At 41.1% G+C, this 21,056-nt stretch overlaps 1 pseudogene; it reads right to left on the reverse strand.

The window, feature by feature from the left end:
- LOC119894384 overlaps window positions 1-21,056 on the reverse strand; it is a 309,889-nt pseudogene that overhangs the window by 186,077 nt on the left and 102,756 nt on the right.

Consider the following 21,056-nt stretch of genomic DNA (forward strand, 5'->3'; position numbering starts at 1 on the left):
TTGGTAAAAACTACAGTGAGCAACTGTTTTAGGAAATTACAGAGACTTTTTAAAAGTGAAACTATATATTTGTGAGGTGTTTTTAAAGATTCATGGCTTCAGTAGTATTGAGAGACAAACCAATACTTTTCCCCCCTTTTTAGTAAGACAAAAATGTTGAATAACCCCACCTCTATCATTTAACAGCTTTAATGCAAAAATGAATTTCAGCAGTCAGAATTCCCAGTCGTTCAGGTCAGATTGTGCATATTAGATGTTTGTGTGCTTATGTTCACACTCTAAACTTACCACAACTGCTAATGTTCATATCCTGCAGCATTATCTTCCTGTAGTCATCAGCACAGTATAACTGTTGACTGCTTAGTCCCGCCTCTCCCCTCTGTTGCCATAGCTGCAGCCAGCGGATCTCACAACCGCAGGCAAACACCACCTCCTCTAAATGACTGGAGAGAAACAGAAAAAGGAAAGAGTATTGACAGTATTAGCAATGAACTAAAACTCATCAGTGACACAATCACTTTCACACTGCATGTCAGTCACTTCAAAACTCCTAAAGTCCCAGAGGGACCCCCCTCACTGAGACACACAGTGTGCTGTAGGTGCACACAGACTGTAGAACTGGGAAGGTTAAGAGAATAACAGATATACAGAAATGTGATATACACACATAAAAAAGTAAATTACAGCACTTCACACACAAAAAAAACTGGAGTTTGTGGAAGCTCACAGATTGGATTTTCTGTGAAAAGACGATTCTATGGAATCTGTCATTCTAGTAACCATTCTAAAACACAACATTCCCATCAGTCAGCTGGTGTTTTGACGATTTATGCTACCTATTGAGATGTGCTACATTGCAGTTCTTTGCTAAAGTGACCCTGAATAGTTGAAGATTTGATGGTTCAATTCTGATTCGACTATGTAAGTTCTTAGTTGGGGACAACCGTATTCTTTGGACATGGTTAGGGTTAGTGGTAGGGTTAGACGATTATTGATGAGCGTTAAGGTAACATTTTTTACCAAGGAACTATAAATGCCCCATACTATTATTATAATACTATATGAAATGTCTGAAGTTCACAAAGATGGTAATTAGCAAGAGAAAATTATGAGGCAAATTTGTTTGAATGATGAAACTGATGCACCTGATTGATTTCGTGTTTCAGCGATATTAGCTTGTTAGAAAGTTGGCAATATCATCTTGACTGGTAACCATTAACAGCCTGTTGTAAATACTCTATATCTTCTGTAATATTGGTTTGTTAGCACCAACGTATTCACTCTACAGAGTCGCTTGCTACTTCAGGTTTATAGAAGCTCTTTGTTGGGTGGTGTATGGAAAACCAGTAGAACCAAGCGACACATACCAAGAAGCCGTTGGCTTACAAAACAAGCCCACAGAGGGGTTTCAATCTAGTGTAAGTATAAAAGCCAGAAGGAATGCTTGTATAATGTATTGTAATGACAAGTAGTAGTGGTGATCGAGTGAACATTGCAAAATATGTTGTGTATCTGGGATTGTTCATTAGCTATGTTTGACATCTGTCAAGTGGAATGGACATATGGATTTCATTCTGATCCGATGCAAGTTAAATCTTTGCTCTCCACTGCATTTCTAACCTGCTCGCTGACTACAGTCCAGCCAGCGCTCTCAGCTCATCAGGTGGTGGTTCTCTAACTGGACAGAAAAAGATCCAGATGTAGTGAGGGCTCTTATAGTTACTTTGCTCCTTACTAACTACTTTGTTTATTTTTGATTGATTGCTTGATTGCCTCCAATGGTCTGATTGTCATGGCAACAGCTACCCCATCCTCCCTCCTCTGCATCCAGCTCCTTTCATTGATTACAGTTCATTCCAAACAGCTAATATGCCTCCTAACTTTCTTCACTTTGATTCCTTCCTCCTGCCATAACTCCACCTACATACAACACAAGGAAGAATGAACCTGGTTAACCAATTATTTATTTTAATTAATTTTACTATATTAGCCTCCTTGTTGTATTTATATATGTAAGATGCTTTTACTTACTATACTTGCACATATGCACCTCACAAATGCCACCATCCTGATCTGTTACTGTCTGTCTTCTTGGGTTTTTCTGTTATGGTGTAGTGTTTAGGTTATTTCTCTGCCTGTGTTACTTGGTTTTGACCTGTTCTGTATCTGTTATTTTATCTGCTTGGTGTGTTCTGTGGTTTAAGATAATTTCTGTTGGTTTAATGTCTTGTTTAGTTCTGGTCTCTGCTATTATTAGTTTTGCTAAGTGTTACTGTGGATGTCTGCTCTGTTTTGTTTAGTTTGCTTGCGTTGTCTGCTCTGTGTTTTGGGTACCACTGTAGTTTGATTCTTGTCTTGTGTTCTGTAGCCTGTCTGCCCGGTCTTAGTTATTTACCTCTCCCTGTTTGGTTGTTTTATGTCAGTTTGTTCTGTGATTCTGGTTTCAGCCTGTTTCCATGTTTTATCTGGTTTTGATCTGTCTGCTTGTGTTTGTGATTGTTTTAGTGTGTTCCCTGTTCTGTACATTTGTCTTATCTTGTTATGGTCTGTTGTGCCCTGTATATCTGTGTCCATGTTTCTGTTGGGTTTTGTCTGTGGATTTGTTAGTAGTTCAGTTAGCTTTGGCCTGCTTGGTATCTGTCTGTGTTTTTGTCTGTTCATCACCCTTCTTGCCTGTGTCTGTCTGCCGTCATAATTTGTATCACCATTTTGTGCTCCCGCCCTCCTCGTTAGCCTGTGTTTAAATGTTTGTTGCTTCTGTTCGGCTCTTGCTGGTTCATTGAATGTCTTCTCGCTGTGTGTCTGCCTGTTACCTGTCTATTCCAAATCCCTGTTGCTTTTTGGTTAGTATTACCTGCTGTATTTTTTTGGACTTTGCTTTCTGTTCCATGGACTTAGTATTTTTGTTGCTCATTTTGGATTACCCTTGTTTGTGGACTACCTTTGAATTACTACTGCCGTAGTGTTTTGTTTGCTTTAATAAATACTCAGAAACTGTACCTGTTCTGCCAAGCCTGACAACAAATGTACATGCATTTTCATACTGAAATCAGTTTCCCAGTGAATATACAGTAGTCATACTAGGATAAATAGCATAATTATTGAGATTAAAGCCACATGCTGTGCAGTTGCAATGGTTCAGAGTACCATTAACTTTTATATTCCAATTCAATTACTGCTAGTTGCTACTAAAATTTTAAGTAACTACAGCCTCACACAAACAATGATAGACAGACACCGTCTCTTCTATGAAACGTCTGGATTCTCACTGCCTGCATTATTAGAAACTATGATGAACTGGTCCTCTCTCTCGTCCAGGCGCTCTCTTTCCCTGTTCACCTCCTTCACTTCTCAAGCATTAGTTCCTGTTGTTGACTGTGTAGCTGCTATGGCTGCTTTTCACATGTGCTGTTCGAGTGTGCTGGGTACTGAGGTGTAAAACGCTGTCAAATTGTTGTAAATTATTGTTAAAAACTATTAGATATTAGTTATCCTGGCCATTCAAATAAATATGAAAAACATGAATATCACACATCATTAAGTATGACTTTGCTAAGACCACGCTAATTAAGTTATGACAGATAGTTTATTTGGTTAGAGAGAAGGTTTAGGAAGGATGGAGGAGTCGAGAGGGAAGGGATGAAGGGGTCGAGGGGGAATGGATGTAGGGGTCAGGCTGAACGAAGTGTGGGAGGTTATGAACTGCACAGTCCTGAATAGTGCTATGAGAGGGTTTTGGTGCAATCAAGAATTGAGTTGTGTACCACGAGATCCCCCTAAAGAATATAAGTGATTATTGTGGGGTATTGAGGGAGGACGGTTCCAGCGACCACTCTGAGGTGAACCTTCTGTCACCATAGTGGCCGCCGATTCCAGTGGAGGGTGAGCCTCGCTGTATTGGTCGATGTCTTCAGGTTGGGTTAAGTGGTTGTCGTGAAAAGGAACAGAGATGCCGTTCCGAGAAGAAAGGAAAGATCTCAGCTCCATTTATGAGCGTTGTTGAGCAGTGAGCGATTGAGGAGAGAAAGAAATGATCAGACTTATGGGATGATGCAGATGGCAAGATTTCGGTGTCCAAGTAGGGAGGAAAGTTGGTGATTGGTTCAATGGATGGGAGGTGGAGGCGCAGTGGAACTGAGCCTTGGAAAGGTGGGCAGGTTGTTGGGGCGTAAGGTTTGGGTAAAGGAGTGGCAATGACGTGGCTGGATGAGAAAGGGTGCCACACAGGTTGCAAGGGAAAAGAACAGGAGGAAAAGGAGTGCCTCCATGACATGGAACGCCATGGCTTGTCGTGGCTGTGACAGAATGGACAGTGGCGCTGGTGGTCATTGCTGTGAGAGAGTGGGAAAGAGCAGCTTGAAGGGGGGAGTCACATTTATACCTAAGCCTAAGTGCTCAAACAGAAACTAACATTCACACACTGGTAGAACAGCCACCAGAGGCAATTCAGGGTTCAGTATCTTGCCCAAGGATCCTTTGACATGCAGCCTGGAGGAGCCGGGGATTAAAACGCCGCTCTACCTATTTGGGTACATAGGTAGAGCGGGTTGCCTGTTGTTTTCTAAAATTAGGTGATTCATGATTAAAGTCAGGTTGTGCATTATTTTCTGGTCCTTTAAAGGTCATAGAAACAAAAATGTAACAACAAAAATGTTTCCTTTGTTGAGCATGTGTGTGTGTGTGTGTGTGTGTGTGGGGGGGGGTTATTGAAGAAAATTATGTACAAAACACCAGGGGTGACTTAACAGAATTGTAGAGGGAATCTCTACGAGCTACTGTGCTAGTGCTCACCTGGCAGTTAGCTCGCCAGCTATAGTAGCCACCAAGATTCTTGAGCAAAGCCATGCAGAATCATTCATTTTGGTCCATACAACAGGGGTGTTGAGTAAAGTGTTATTCTGCCCAATAGTCGTAATGGACAAACACATTTAAATAACCCAGGTTGCCAAATAGCTACCAGAATAGGACTGTATTCTTCTTATGCTGAGACATCCTTTTAGATTAAAGAAAACACATTACTGTGTCACAGTCGGCTACATTTATAAACACATCTAACTTATCAGTTTTTCACTTTTACTTACAGCCCTTGTATTTTACTAAAATGGATTTACATGTACTCCAAAGCATTCCTCTTCAGATATCTCTGTTCTGTGTTACCACATACATCATTTGTGGACAGCTATTTCTCCACTGGAGCTCCATGTGACTATTTGTGGCTGATGGGAGATGTGTGACACAGTTGTTTATGTCCTGTAAATGAGTCCTGGAGGTGTGAAGACAGAGGAGGAACAAGAGCATCTTTTTCCTGCAGTGAAACAAGTAGCTACACTTGAGTTGACAGTTTACTGGGGACAGCTATAGGTGAAGGACATATCACCATCACACACTACACTTACACGAATATACATTGCATACACATACATATGCATGGGGGTAGAGAATATAACTAAATACATCAATGTATAATAGACTATTGTTATTTAAATAATTATAATGGAGTGCAAACCAATCACTTGGTTAAAGGCAAAATGTGTTTTTTTCATTTATTCCCCCAATCAATTGATACTTGAAACTAAAATTATATTGTTTGTTTATTAATATTACTATTTGTTAATCTTACACTAGTTTAATTTCATTTAATCTTTGCTAAAAATGCTTTAGCTTACGTTACATGGGTTTATGCAAAGTACAAAGTCTGATTACTGCAGTTTTATGATGAAAGTTAGCTTCAGATAAGTAGCTGGCTGGAGAGACAGCATTAGCTACAGGAGTTTTCAGGTAACCTAACACTGTCACTGTATTTATTCACTGATGGTACACACACACACACACACACACACAGATGCTGGCCCAATCCCTGATCATGCATGAGTACATGGACATAATCAAAATGAGTAATGTTGAGTGGAAAAATGGGTGATGCATAAATTAAAAACTTGTGTAACAGCAGCTAAAGCATTTTAGCTGACAAGCTAACACCAACAGTAGCTGGCTTAGGAAAGTGGGAAAGGTTGCTTGTGAGAAATAGGGAATAGATAAATAATGATTATAAGATTTTATTTGTTTGATCAGCTCAAAGCTTTTCTTTTCTCTGACTGAATTTAGGTGAAAGTATAGAACTTTATCTCTCCTTTTACAGTTAATATTAATATTCTATCTGTATTATTTATTGATGTATGGAATATATTTTTGACTTGTCTGACAACTTATAAATACCTTTGGTCAGTTTCAGGGATCAATACACACACAGTAGCCTATACTCACAAACACACACACACACACACAACAGAGATGGAGTGGTTCTTTTCGACCCTGCAGGCATGCTGTGATGAATGCTAGCTATCTAGTTTGTGTGTTGGCGTGCTTGCTGAGGGGAAGGGGCAAGAGTAATGAACATTTGTTGATCTGAACCCCGAGCTGATTGCACACACACGCGCACACACACACACACACACACACATCTCTTCTGCTTATACCTAGCCTTGAGATCAATAGGTGCATTATTACAGCCACAGACACAGGTTTGATAAATAACAAACTGAAAGAACTGGAATACAGCAAGAATTACAGTGAATAAAAATAACAACTGAGATAGAGCCAAATAACAATCAAAAGGTATCCTCAGAAACTTTAATTTCCCAATGAAGGAAGAAAATTGTTTTACCCAGATATCTATTTGCAGAACAGAAGTTTTGCAGAGAAGAAGACTGAGAAATATATATATATACCTAGTCCTCTGATAGCACCTGAGCGAGTACCATCCAGGAACTCACACACACACTCTTCCCACTTCACAGTACAGCCCTGCAGGCCGTGTGTGGTGGGAGGTGTTACTGCTGATGGAAAATGGAAAAGACTAAAACTACAACAAGCTTAGGACAAACAGGATCACAGTGTTCGTGTCTCATTATGCTCTGTCTACTAGCTCTCATTAGCATGCCAGAGGCATGCCATGATGTGGCCCTTTACAGTTCCATGCCAGCCAGAGAACTGTAGGATTATTAAATGACAAAGGTAGAGAGAGTTTCAATTAGAGAGGCATCAGTGTTATCTGTGGAAGGGGGATCAGCGCTGATGAAGCTGTATTCATCTTTATCTTTACTTTGATAACAGATATGTTACGCATCTCTTTACCAATTATGAACAGTTAACCTATTGGCATAATCTGTATGAGGCTTTATTATCTGTGAATTTAAATTTAACCTACTAGCAAATGGGCCAGTCAGTGGGTCCACTTCCCATGTCCACCTTGATGGTGCTGTCAAACTGGAAGTCAAACAGTGTTTTATCATACACATTAGTCATGACCTTCTGTCATTGTGTCACGCACTGCAGCCAATCACCATCCCTCCCCCATTTTCTGCTGCGTGTACCTTTAAATAAATAAATCAGTCACTGTATGGACTGATTTAATGGACAGGGATTGGTTCATACTTCATGAACAAGAGGTCAATCCCACCCATCACTCTCAAACTTTTGGAGAACCTCGAAAACTCCACACAAAGGTTTGCCATATGGAAGCAAATACCTGTCAGCCCTTCATCACTGAAATGAATGGGGAGAAAATCCAGTCTGTCTACATCCCTATAAGCTCTCATCTGTACTGTTAATTCTGATTAGGGTAAGTGACTGAGTTCAGGAGGTTTGTACACAGAGGGTATAATGAAGTTTGATGCTAAACGTATGTCTTAACTGGTGCACCACTTTTTTAAAAACAAACATGTTGAAAAATGAAGCAAATTCATTCCTGTTTTCCCCAGGAGCAGACTAGATAGATTCAGAAGCTTTTGTTTTGTACTTCAGTCTGGTCTGGCTTCTTGTTGAAAACTGTGGAGATTCTGCGAGCGAGCCAAGAAGGACGACAGTATGACTCTGCACAGGCATGTGTCCCAAAAGCTTATTGGATGAATGTGAATGAGCTGAATGTCATGTTTCTGTTTGATTTTCACTTTTTTGCACATTTGAGCTAAATTTCAAGGTGCAGCAGAGCTCACTGCACAGCATGTTAGTGTTTGTCTGGACTGTGCCCAGCTAGTCAGCAACTTGGCAGACTCAGGCTTGTAGCTCAAGATAAAATGAAACATTCACTATTGCTCATGTGAAAAGTAATATAATACCTTATCAGCAGTACTAGTTTGACTAATTGTACTCTAATTTCACACAAGTTTCATTGTTAAAATTTAATTCAACTATTAATCTGGGTAGAAATGTTACAATGCAGCAAATCTCAATATGTGAACATACACATAACAAAATAACAAGGTTTGTTGCAGAGTTTTTTGTAATGAATTTGTGTCAGATTGCATAAATACTACTTACTTTGGTCAAATTATACATACCTTCATTTCATCTTTGTGTTTGAGTTTGCATTATAGGAATATATTGCAATTTGTGTTATGCAATATTATTAGATTTTTACACTATGATTATGCATTGTTGTTGAGCCGATCGGTTCCACTACAATTACTAATAACATACAGTATATCTCTAAGGCAATTACTTTGTTTGAATTGGATCAGGTCAGTGTTTGGTTGTATTGAACAGCACGGGAACATCATGCTAATCCTATCCTGTGGACAGTGGGAAGTACCTGCTCTTTGTCTCTCATCTCCATCACCTTCTCAACACAAGCGTGCCACAATGAAGTAAATAAAATACAGACATAGATTTAAATACTTAACATAAATACAAGTTTTTTTCAGAAATATAGTAATGCACATCTACAAAGTCAGGGGACTCACAATAGACAGGAAAACAAGAGTCTACATCTATGCTAGCAGCTCTGTGAGGCACAGTGGTGCTTTGAGCTAAATGCTAACATCAGCGTGCTAACAATAGCTAACATCAGTATGTTAAACAATCCCTCCAATAGTTGTTGAGATATATCAGGCTGAAACGAAGTGGTGGACTGAGCGACAGACTTACACTGCTATTCATATTTTGGCAATATTTACTGTTTAAATGTCAACTTTTATTGGGAGTTATCTTTAAAACACTATTTCTGTCCATACAACCAAGTCAATCAATCCGGCTTGAGCAGACCATACATTTGATACACTGGATGTCTATGTACCTCGCCTACTAAACCGCAATAAAAACAGAGTGTGAAAAAGCAAGACTTCTCCCCAGGTATTGTGCAATATCCAAAATGGCGGCCGCGATTATTTCTGTCAACAAAGGAGCTATTTTTGGGCTGGATACTGCGAGAACTGCAAAAGTAAGTCAGCGGTTGTGATTGTATATGTATACTGGCTTGTTTGTTGTTACTTTTATCCAGCTAGTTAGTCTGTAATGTTGGTGATTTGAGTGATGTGAGCTATGCAGCTGAACTCAGGGGGAGATTAGCTTAGGTTTGAGAGGTTGGACATGAGGATACATTGTTATTAGACTAAGGTGACCAGATTTCTCAAAAAGAAAAACTGGGGACATTTTTGGTTTGGTGGTCAGTATGTCATCAAAAAATAATAAAGGGGACGATTTTTGGTTTTATAAACTGTCAAATATAACGCTTCTGAAATCAGGTCATTTTCAGGGGCTGTTATTGCCTATAATCACGTAAATGTCAGGGAAGTTATGCTATAAATTGCAAACAAATATTTGGCCACAATTGTGAATATTCCATTAAAAGAAACGTCACAAAGACGTAACCTTTGCTGTTACCATGGACATAAAGTGATGTTTATTTGCACATTATGTCTGTTTGACCCAGATAAAAAGCAACTGCAGACGTAAAGAGACTGGGCGATCCAGCTTTAACACGCTGCGCGCTCCACAGAGGTGTGTAGCATGAATAGGGTGACAAAATAATTTGATCATCCACATTTCCCATTTGCATTTTGCGCGAAAAATGCATGCTGCTTCCGATACCAGGGGCGTTGGTGTTCAACAGGTACACATACAGTACATCATAATTATCATTGCTGTAATTCTACTGGTGCGCATTCTTAAAATTGTATAACTTTCTGCACATTTCTAGAGTAAATCCACCCTCAAATTTCACCCTACAGGCCCTCAGGGTAGCTCTACTTCTTTGTCCTCTCATGTTGGCAGACTGAACGCTACAGTGACTCACTATCCCCTCTTGAGGCACAAGTGGTATTGCAACACAGGACAGGCAGGGGCTAACTTGTTAGCATGCTAACTTCAGTAGATATCTCTGCAACAAAATACCTAGATGTCTTTGACATGACGCCAGAACTGTTACTTCTTCACATTTTGTTTATAATGTTAGATCATTTTTGAATGTTTTAAATATTCTGGCCTTTAAGATGTGTTTTTAATTTTTGTCTTGTCCTTAATGAGGTGAAATGTATGGAATGTTTAAATTGTCTTTTTTTTTTTTACCATTTCTCATGTAAACTGGCACAGTGTAATTGAGTCATTACAAAGTGTGCAGGAAATTAGTCATTGTAGGGAGGTGGGAAACAGTTGCTGGGTATTTAAACATGACTACACAGAACCCTACCAACACATTAATGGAACTCAAATGCTGTTCTCAACAATGTGAACTGATTCAACCAACAGTACACTTGTCTTTATGAGGCACCCTGTAAGTACGACTTAATTAAAGTTCTTTCATTAGTAGATTCTTCAAGACTTTAAAATCATATTGTTAACCCCCCAGGTCGATCCGAGTTTATCTGACGACATGCAGCAAATGCAATCTTTGCTCCTCTGACATCAACTTAATTAACTCCCTCATCTACCTGGCCAGGGGAGCGTGATGTAAATGAGTTGTTCCACTTTGTAGTGGAGATAACCTCTCTCTCATTAATATAGCACAGATAACCTCTCACTTTCATTAAAAGTGTGGGGGCAGATAGGCAGAAAGACATGCTAGATGTGGGAGGGGAGAGTGAGAGTGAGAGTGAGAGTGAGAGAAGAGAGTGACTTGATTTAGGACTTGTCCAAACCAGAAGTAGAGAACGGTTACAGTACAATGAGAAAGAGTAGATAAATGGTAACTATAGTACAGTATGAGCATAAATCCTGCTAGCTAACATTGTGGACATTTTGGTCACGTCACCTGGTGTCCTGGGGACCAGGAATATCCATACCAATACATGAAAAACTGACCCAAAGGCAGACAATGCCACCATTAGGCCCTACTAGTATAACAAACTAGCATGGCAAACACATTCTCACTCCCAACTCATCTCATGCTTGGCGTTGCTTTTTAACACCCTGGGTACCCCTTTAGCATCTGCTCTGCGGCCAAGTTAATGGTACAATAAATATGCAACATCCAGTTAGACTTTCAAAATAAAAGTACTTGTTAATCTTGTGAAACATCATGAAACGTTGCAATTTGGTTAGGTTTAAGAAAAGATCACGGTTCGAGTTAAAATAACTATATATAACTATTTACATCATTTAACTGTAAGTTAAGTAACGTTACTTGCATTACATGCATGATTGTTTGTATGTGCATGTAATGTTTTTGTGTAAATATGCGGAACAGGGAGTGACAACATTATTAACATTAAATTATGCCCGAATGAGCTGAATGCTATTCCTTCATTTAGTGCTTACATTTCAAAAGTGGCCGATAACATTGCTGCAGCAGCAGAAAAAAAACAATACTTGCCTACCACAGTGACAGGCAGAGAAAAAAATTCATTTCAGACATCATTCACATGCAAACAAATTGTCGTCAGCATCCGCTCATCAGGGGCTGTGCTGAACACAGAACCTTAAATAACATGGCAGAAAGATGCTTTGGGCAAAGAGCACCTCCATCCTGTAGCCCATCATTGCAAGCTTTAGATATGATACCAAATGAAGCAACTAAAGACACTGTCTCCACTTGTCTTCCACAGATGGCAGACATTACTCCTACAACAAAAAGCCTGTTAGCATGGTTTTTTTTAACAGACTGACATTAACTGTGGAGTTGAATATGAAAGGGAGCAGCTGACTCACTGAGGAGCTAAAAAATCTAATCCAATTCAGGACCCCCTCCTCAACCCGTACATTCTTTCACCTGCAGTCATACTGTGAAGTGCCGACCTATTATGAGGCTGAATGCATCCTTGATGGAATGACAGGGCATTCACAAAGAGATGCTGTAGGCTGCAGTGTGAGTGTAGCACAGAAAGTAATCACTATCTGACCTTTTTAGGGGATGTTTGTCATGAGGCTTTATCCTGCACAGCTCAGCTGACCGGCCTGTGGAGCACATCAGTACCAGGAGATACACAACATGAATCAAGCAGAGTCTGACCTTGTGGATTGATGTGTGACCTTTCATAGATTTGGACATGATAGCTTGCACCTATGAAAAGCTGTGAAAATATAGAGGTAAAATAAAATCAGAGGCTGACTCTGCGGTCTTCAGAGCTGCTACTTGTCTAATCTTTTCTTATCTAAACTGACACATTTCCCTTTTCTACTTTCCAACCCAAGCGTCTCTGAGCAGGTAACAAAGCCAAAGGAACAACCTCTCACCAAATACACTGAAAAGTGAAGTATATATTGACATTAAAGTGCACATCACTTTTTCTTGTGTAATATATTCAAGCATTCCCACGTGGAAATGGCAACTGAATGTTATCCATCTTTTACTGATGAAATATTTTCATTCCCATTAAGCAAAATATGTTTCTCATACTTTTAGAGCTAGAATTATTTAATTCAGTCGATTTTGGGAAAATCACAATTAGTTTGACTGACAGCGCTGATATTTCATTTTGTTTCTCTGCACTTTTGTGTAAAAGCAAAAACAGCACAAAACACTTGAAAACAGTGACAACAGCATCAGGTACCAACCACAGTCCTGATGACATCTTCATGACATCGCGTGTGTGGGGAACACTACATCAGTGAAACAGCAAGGTCCCTGGAAAACAGACTGAACACCAGCAACAGACCTTGGCTGACTGTGAACACCAGACCAAAACAATTCACAGCAACATCTGGGAAGAGGTCAAAGTTCATCAAGAAGAAGGTCATTGGACAATTGGAGAAAGATCAGAAACCAGAGATTTATACGCCCACGTGAAGTCACTGAGGTTCCATTCTTATATTATGTGGTCACAAGACAAAATTTTGAAATTTGACGGAAAGCTCTGAAAGCTAGTAAGTGGACCTTTGAGTTGAGATAATTTTATTTTGTATGTAGCCATATTTACACAGAACTGCCTGTAATGTATCCTCAAATCATGAACAGCTTCTGCAAGAAAGTATGTGAAATTTCTCTCCTTGTTTTACAAAGTACAATATACAGTGTGACAGTGACTTCTGTACTTCTGTACCTTACAAAATCCTACACTGAAATATCTGTGGCTTTTCCCAGGAGATTAAATTGTTTTCTCCTATGTGATTTATGTACCATTACATTCCGATGCAACAGAAACTTTTAAAGAGTAAATCCACCCTCAAATTCTGCTAGAACCCCTTTCCAGTATAATTAAAATATGAAACAGTGGACTGAGGATTAACCTCTGTGTGAGGCATGGCCTGTAAGTAACTATGCAGGGGGAATGGGGATTTGGGGGGCAGGATTCAGCAGTCAGGACCTGAAAGCCCCCTGTGTGAAGATCTGAGGCGGCAGACGGTATGCAGTATTAAGGCTAGCACATCTTATATTATTTTATTCCATTTTTGCCTGATTCAATTTTCCTCACTGCAGTCCTGGTTTGTTAAAGGGCTGTATCAATAAAGTTACTGGACAGTTTCTGCATAACACTGGGTTTTGTCATTTCCAGTCCCATTACTGAAATGCTAAATGTTCCCATGTGACAGTGTTTGTATGGGTTCACTTTGTGAATTCAAAGGGACACAGGTAACAAGTGAGGACGTGTGCACAGTTTGTATGTGGGTGGTCTTTGCTCTCCATAAGGCCCAGCATGGTGTTGAGTCAGTTGTTCAGTGCGGTTGCAGCAATGTGGAGAGCACTGAATGGATATCCATCATAAGGAGTCAGCGTAGGACCAACAGGGGCCAATGTGGGCTGAGTGGAGGAGAATATCTGCTTTACTAACACGCAGAAAGCAGCTGAATGGCTTACAAGGATGGCAGGCGACAGGAGGATGGGGAGTTTAACTTATTCTGTTTACACAGTCCTGGGTACAGAAAACCTGATAAGCCCCACTTTTGATAAACTCTGAATAGAAACTACAAAGACCATACTATATAACATTACACTTGGTATTAAGGTAGGTGGGTAGGGACATTTATTTGTCACAAGTTATATAGTGAAATTGTATAGTGAGTTTGTAACTCCCTTCTGCTACGTAGCAGACAATATACAGACACAATTGTAAAAATGGTAAACAGAATCACTGGAGCAGTGCTGAGGATGAATTAGAGTTTAAGACTCTAATAGTTTGGGGGAAAAAGCTGCTCTGCAGTTCAACTTCTATATCTCTTCCCAGAAGGCAGCAGGGTGAACAGGCTGTGGCTGGGTGGGTACTGTCCTTTAGTATCCTTTGGGCTCTGCAGGCACCTCACCTCACCGATATCACTGATGCTCAGGAGATGGGTACCAATGATCTTCTGAGCAGTTTGAATCACCCGCTGCAGAGCCCTCCATACTGGGCCATGCCAGAGACAATTTAGAGGAGACATGCCACTCAATCACATTCGCAGTACAACTCTATGACGAAAGCCTGTAACGGTAAAGATGGCGGTTATCATGCCCCTCCTGCTAGAAAGCCAACCGTCTGCTTTTAACAGCCAAAGCGGGAATCATATTCCAGCCAATCATGTGGTTCCCTTGACATAAGGGCCTGTGTTATTTCTACTGCGCATGCGCGGAAGGGGTGACACATGCGTAGTAGAAGTATAATCAGTCTTTACCCCTATTTTGGGGTAAAGTTGTCCAAATTTTTCAGCGATTTTTATCAGGTTTTAATGCTGATTCATGTAGTTTATATGTCCCGGTGACCAGTAAAAGTGCAGTTCTGGCTCTCTCCCCATTCATTTAGATAGGTGCCTGGTCTTATTAGTCCGAAATAGCTGCCCGGAGGCGTTACCAAGATGGTGGCCGAGTGGCATGACTTGCCTAATAGGACTTTGGCCGTGCACATCCCATGCCAGTTTGTGATGTTTCCAGATGCTTTCTACTGCTCCTCTGTAAAAGCTGACAAGAACTTGACCCGGGAATTTGGCCTTCTTAAGCTTCCTCAAGAAATACAGTCGTTTCTGAGCTTTCTTCACCAGCGTGGAGATGTGAGACAACCATGTGATCTGTATCTGGATATGTAATCTGACCTATGTGTCTCTGCATTTACACCTGGTATTAAAATATTTTCTTGTTATCTTTATTGCACTGTGATCACATCTCAAAACGCAAATTAGCTAGGTGGGGCTTGCTAAATTGTTAACAAGCATTGCTGGTCCTAGGTCAAACTATACAAGCTAATTTTACTGCTTTTACTGCTTTTCCTGGGCTTGTCTGAGTTAGAAGGAAGAGGTTTTACTTTCTTCTTAAGAATGTGGACACACTGTATGAATATATTGGTGTTAATGAAATCCAGGTAGACGTTTAAAAGTCACGTACCACTGCCTCCTCCTTCTACCTCAATCTGCTCATCAAAAAGCTACAGATGAGCCCTTCCTCTGTAAAGGAAAAATAAGTAGAACTCATACAGCAGCATTGTTTTGGGACTGTCTACTGACTACTACTATGGCGGGCAAGATGAGGGTCACATGACCAAAGGCAGTGACTTTCAGATTTTAGAAACAGATGTACTGCTGAGTTTCCATCTGTTGACATTGGTCTGTACTGCACTGTATACACAGATCCGAACAGCCAGATGACCTGTTCACTGTCATATCATCGGATGTACAATCAGGAGCCTATGTCCATATCAAATGATGTGCTTGTTGAAGCCCATTTTTACTCTATTTGCCTCTGCACTCACCAGTGAATTGCCAACTTTGTTACTTTGGACTTCTTTAACATGAAGCCATGTAGCTGTGTTGCAGTAACATGTTCTCACTCTCAAGTAAACACACATGGTTCTTGGGCAAGACACCTCGGCGTCACTTTTGAGTGCACTGGGTACTGGTTTAGCGTCATTTCTGGATGTGTAGGACTCCGTGGTCAAGTTAAAAATAATAAATATGCAACATCTGGTTAGACTTTTAAAATTAAAACACATGGTTAACATTGTGAAATGGTTTCTTTTTATCTGATTGTCCTTATTGGATGCATTAACTATTTCCTTTTAGATGTTGGTATGTGAGCTATTTTTCTGCTCCCCCTTTTCCTTCTGAAAGGATCTCTTTTCATTCACACACGTTCCATGATAGCAATATTACTTTGGAATTGTTATCTATACCTTTAACTAAACTACTACATAGTTATTAGTAGTCTTGTTATTCTAATTCTAATTCATCCCGCTGTGTTGCTATGTTGCATTGTGCAAGGTGTTTTGACATGAGCTGCTTGTTCTATGCGTTTGGTCTTTCGTGATTAGATCTGTCAGGCCTCCTGACTCTGAGGCTCTGTTGGTGCTTATAATTCATTTCTCTTTCGCCTTCAGAACTGCCTTAATTCTACGTGGCATTGATTCAACAAGGTGCTGAAAGCATTCTTTAGAAATGTTGGCCCATATTGATGGATAGCATCTTGCAGTTGATGGAGATTTGTGGGATGCACATCCAGGGCACGAAGCTCCCGTTCCACCACATCCCAAAGATGCTCTATTGGGATGAGATCTGGTGACTGTGGGGGTCATTTTAGTACAGTGAACTCATTGTCATGTTTGAAATGATTGGAGCTTTGTGACATGGTGCATTATCCTGCTGGAAGTAGCCATCAGAGGATGGGTACATGGTGGCCATAAAGGGATGGACGTGGTCAGAAACAATGCTCAGGTAGGCCGTGGCATTTAAACCATGCCCAATTGGCACTAAGGAGCCTAAAGTGTGCCAAGAAAACATCCCCCACACCATTACACCACCACCAGCAGCCTGCACAGTGGTAACAAGGCATGATGGATCCATGTTCTCATTCTGTTTACGCCAAATTCTGACTTTACCATCTGAATGTCTCAACAGAAATCGAGACTCATCAGACCAGGCAACATTTTTCCAGTCTTCAACTGTCCAATTTTGGTGAGCTCTTGCAAATTGTAGCCTCTTTTTCCTATTTGTAGTGGAGATGAGTGGTACCCGGTGGGGTCTTCTGCTGTTGTAGCCCATCCGCCTCAAGGTTGTGCGTGTTGTGGCTTCACAAATGCTTTGCTGCATACCTCGGTTGTAACGAGTGGTTATTTCAGTCAAAGTTGCTCGAATCAGTCGGCCCATTCTCCTCTGACCTCTAGCATCAACAAGGCATTTTCGCCCACAGGACTGCCGCATACTGGATGTTTTTCCCTTTTCACACCATTCTTTGTAAACCCTAGAAATGGTTGTGTGTGAAAATCCCAGTAACTGAGCAGATTGTGAAATACTCAGACCGGCCCGTCTGGCACCAACAACCATGCCACGCTCAAAATTGCTTAAATAACCTTTCTTTCCCATTCTGACATTCAGTTTGGAGTTCAGGAGATTGTCTTGACCAGGACCACACCCCTAAATGCATTGAAGCAACTGCCATGTGATTGGTTGATTAGATAATTGCATTAATGAGAAATAGAACAGGTGTTCCTAATAGTCCTTTAAGTGAGTGTATAATGAAATGGAACAAATCTCATCTCTAAATAAGCCTTTAAAAACAATGCTTGCTGGCTGTATTTCATCAAATGTGCATGGATGGGTCTTTTATCCATCTATTAATACAACTCTATCATCTAGATAATTTGATTGCAAAGTTGATTGAACAGATGAGGTAAGAATTAATTAACATGACACTAATATTCAAAACTCTTATTATCTCCACCAGGCTGTGGAGCAGGGCATCAGAGGTTATCCTTCTCCCCATGAGATGTTTATGTTGTGTTTAATAGTCTCCTTCTGGATCCAAAAATGTGTTCAGCAAACACAAAACAAAGAGAAAAACAACTCGTCCAGCGAGTAAGATCTTCACCCGGCGCTGAAACGGGATTCCAGTTACCTCCTGTAGCAACAGCAGTTGCAGTGGAAAGGCGAGTAGAGACTGGTGCGTTCTCCTTTTATGGGATAGGTGACATCATAGCCGCGCCACAGGGGCTCCTGCGCTCCCGTGAGGGGCTTGGCCAGTAAGAATCCGGTATTTAGATTTGGCTTACTCTCACGTTCAGGCGTAATGATGAATGATGAAAATTGATGGACCAGAGAGATTTTGGCACTGCTTCTTTGTGCTTTTTGTTTTACACGCAGGCTGCTTCTTTGTTTCCCATAAGTTGAGTTCCCAACACTGAGCTGTCAGTGATCACAACGTTATTTAAATAAATGCATATTTGTGCTGGGTTTGTGTGTGTGTGTGCATATGCGTGTGTATGCATAGTACAATGAGAACTGCAACTTTGTAAGTATGTGTGTATTTTAAGTATATCTGCTCTGTAGAGGATAGCATATATTCTTCTCTGAGGTGCTGCCCTGCTTCTAAAAGACTAAAATACACTCTCTGGTACGCTTTCTCTCTCTCTGCTATCCCGGGCCAGCTTCTGCAGACTAAGGTCCAGACTGAGTGGGTTCTCTTTGGGTTGATGCAGAGCCAGCTTATTGTAGTGTCTGCCTATGTGGACTATGTCAACGTTATTGTCCAGAGTTCCGTTGATTGTCTGGGTTCGTATGAGCCTTGTCTTCATAGAGTATGGTCTAGACCTGCTCTTTTATGAAATGTGATTTGGCGCTATATAAATAAAATTGAATTGAATTGGTAGGGCAAATTAACTCACAGCAGACTCACATTTCTACCGCCACCACCAGGTCTTGTTGAGAAGGTACAGCAGCTGATAGTGGAATTTTCTGGTCTGGACAGCACTGGATCCAAGCAGCTTCCATCAGCAGCGGGAGGACAGGGCCTTATTGACATCTCCTCCAGGACCCTGGCTTTCAGACAGCCCAAAAGTTGCTGTACAGTTGTGGATCGTGCTGGCTGGACAAAGCTTTAGCGGCGTCTGAGGTGAGCTGGCCATCAGGACTGGGTAAACACCTGTTCCTGCTGTGCTCGAGGGAAGCAGACCTAGACTATGGACGCACACCTTTCTATTAGTCTGAATTCAGGCCTGGAAGACCAAACTATAACTATAAGATTCTGAATGTTAACAAACCATTCGACCCAGAACATACTGCATTTAATTTAACATTGAAATTGAACCCCCAAATTCTGCTAGCGCCCTCCCTCCCAGCATGTTTAAAGATGCAGCAGTGGACTACGTAAGTCAAGCACTTATGGCCTTATGGCTACGTAGTGTGTGAGGTAAGGAAACACCGAGCAGAGTGGCAGAGAGTGATAGACTGACCCCCGCTCAGCGTAAAAGGGAACAGGAGCTAGCCAGCCGAGCAGTTGCTGTCAGACTGTACAAACATGGAGTAACTAGAAGCACATTAATGGCCATTTCAGAATAAGAGCGTTTTGCCTGCTGGATTTTGCTGTTTATATTTTGTTGATTTGGTGATTATGGCTTGCTTTTTGTGCTTCTACTATGATTAAGTAGGCTACGTATTTAAATTGTTTCTTTTTTGTCTGATTAGCTGTGTTTTATGGGATAAACCGGAAGTCAGTACCGGGTACTTTATTTTGAAAATTTCTGTGTCTGACTACCTGTCCAGTTCATCAACACTGTGCTCCTTGAGGCTGAGACGCTTTTAGGACACACTGCAGAGCTTTTGGTGTGAGCACAAACATTTAGTAGAATGGTTGCGATCAGCTCCAGCAGCAGCGAAACAGACGGACTCAGTGGACTTTTGGAGTGAATCCGGGATCATGTAAACTTGGTTTAAATTACTTTGTAGCAGGTGGGCCCCGTGATGAAGCTCCGCCCCCACTATGCTGAGAGTCTAGCTCCTCCCCCGGCTGTGTCTAAAAACATGTAGAAATTGGATTGCTTGCTGTTGGTCCGACCCTCGTTGCACAGAGCAAACCACTGGTATGTTATGGGTCAGGATTGTGTGATGTTGCTCTTTGTTTGTTTTGGAATAAATGCTGTCTGTGCCTGTCTCAGCCGACTCAGCCACACCGAGCACACACATTATGTGCTATTATGTGATATTCTACTAGTCTGCTGTGTGGTGCTCCATTATGCATTGCGCACGGCTGGCTGGGACTGTTTCATTACTTATAGTCTGGGCAGGTGTGTCTGTGCTTGGTGCTATCATATAGACGCAGTGAGGCGTAGACTCATCCTGCTTTGCCTCTAACCCGCTAGCGATAGCCTTAGAGGGCAAAGCCTATTTGAAACAGAACGATAGTTACTATGAGTATAGGCACAGCCCTCTAAGCTATGGGCCTCACTGGCTCTCTCATTGGCTGAAGAAAAAGCTATAAATGCTCAGTATTTGTATAGCACCTTTCTAGTCTTTCTGACCACTCAAAGCGCTTTTACACTACATCTGCATTCACCAGTCACACACATTTATACCTAAGCCTTAGTGCTCAAACAGAAACTAACATTCACACACATTCATACACTGGTGGAACAGCTGCCAGGGGCAATTCAGGGTTCAGTAAGGACATTTCGACATGCAGCCTGGAGGAGCCGGGGATTGAACCTTCCGGTCAGAGGTTCAATCCCCCAGCAACCTGCTCTACCTCCTGAGCCACAGCCGCCCCTTCCAGGACAGCTGTCTGCCAGGTCTCACGTCTACTTGTGGCCCATGCCACTAGTGGGCGTAGACAAAGCTCTTCAGTGCTGCACATGCATGCGAAGGATAAACCCACTGGCGATAGCCTTAGAGATCTGCATCTATACTCATAAAATCTAGAGTTACAATATGCAACTATTGTTTTTCTAGGAACTACTAAACTAACTATTTGGAAAACCGACAAAGAGTAATATGTTGATGCAGGGATGGACAAATGTGACCCTGAGCATGAATGGCATGTAAAAACTGCCCAATTTCCAGCTTTGTAATTATGTATTTTTTAGATGAGCCAACTGGTTTTAAAAGGTTTTACTTACATTCAGAAATAGGAGAATTGTCTCAACACATTGTCATGATTTCTCAATAAACTGCATATT

Source organism: Micropterus salmoides, unplaced genomic scaffold, assembly GCF_014851395.1.
Source record: "Micropterus salmoides isolate LMB-PRFRI ecotype aquatic unplaced genomic scaffold, ASM1485139v1 Ms_hic_scaffold_8, whole genome shotgun sequence".
NCBI classification, from domain to species: Eukaryota; Metazoa; Chordata; class Actinopteri; order Centrarchiformes; family Centrarchidae; genus Micropterus; species Micropterus salmoides.